Here is a 1386-nt window from a genome sequence, read left to right as displayed (position 1 = left end):
CTCTGTGAGTTTGAGACCAGCCTGGTCTACAAGAGCTAGTTCCAGGACAGGCTCCAAAGCCACAGAGAAACCCTGTCTCGAAAAACCAAAAAAATAAAATAAAATTTAAAAAAACCCACACCTTAGGGCTTGCTGCCCTCCCCACAAAAGTCATTGGCTGGATCAAAATCCCACAACACTTCCCCTTTATTTCTAGTTAAGAAGGTTATTTTTAAATAACATGAAACTATTTACAATAAGGCCTATCAAGTATTGTGCAGAAGAAGTGATAATAGCATAAAAAAATGAAACAACAAGAAGAAGAACATCAAGCAAGAAACACTAAAAAATGGTAAATTACAGAGATTACTCCAATAGCTGTCCTATTCTGGAAAGTCTGTGTTGTGCCTAATATGGTCTAGCTAAGATAAGAGGACTGTAACAGTAACTACCTAATCTTCAAACCCATCACAAACCTGAGAAGGAAAATATCACCTGAGTAAGCAGGAAGTGCAAGCAAACAACTTCTGAAGATGCAAGAAATGAAACAGCTAGCTGCCTGGACAATCACCCAGTGTTCCTCTGTAGCATTGGGGCCTACAACTTTAGCTTTAGGCCTACAATATCTAACAGACCATTTTCAGAAGCAGGAAAATTTGAAAGACTGTCCCCCCTATCTTGGCAAGGTTCAGCAGTCACTTTCCCTTGTATCCTGCTTGTCCAGATTGGACAGTGTGCTTACTGTCAGCAACAAAGCAAGGGCAGTTCTTTGCCCAATAGGCCAGTTTTGCAAGGAGAAAACAAGCTCCATGTGGAGTGTCTCCTATGCCCATCATTCTCTCGGGAGTAGATCTGTGCTGCCAGGAGCAGTTGTGCCTCACATCAACAGAATTCTCAGTTATTAAAACATTTAAATGCCCTATTCTGTAGGTCTTTGAAGTGTTTGAAGATTACCTATCTACACAGAATACAACTTTGTTTGTCTGGAGAACCTAACCAAAAAATTATAATTATGACAAACCTGGGAGACTATTAACCTGTAATTCTTAATAACCTACATAGCTTAAAGACTAAAGCTTCACATTATAAAGTAATCTGTACACAGATGTACAGTAAGGACAATGACCTCATTTGACAATATACAAAAATATCTTAATCAGAGGTAGAAATGTTTAGTGCAATATGACAAAAATATCCTTAATTTGCATCAATATATAAAATATCTTTAACAGAAGTAGAAACATATAAAACATGACAAAAATAATTTTACTTCTGTATCAATATACAAAAATATTGTAAGCAAGCCGGGCGGTGGTGGTGCACACCTTTAATCCCAGCACTTGGGAGGCAGAGGCAGGCGGATCTCTGTGAGTTCGAGACCAGCCTGGTCTACAGAGCTAGTTCCAG

This window comes from Microtus ochrogaster, chromosome 5 (genome assembly GCF_000317375.1).
Source record: "Microtus ochrogaster isolate Prairie Vole_2 chromosome 5, MicOch1.0, whole genome shotgun sequence".
NCBI lineage: Eukaryota > Metazoa > Chordata > Mammalia > Rodentia > Cricetidae > Microtus > Microtus ochrogaster.
This window is presented reverse-complemented; position numbering follows the sequence as displayed.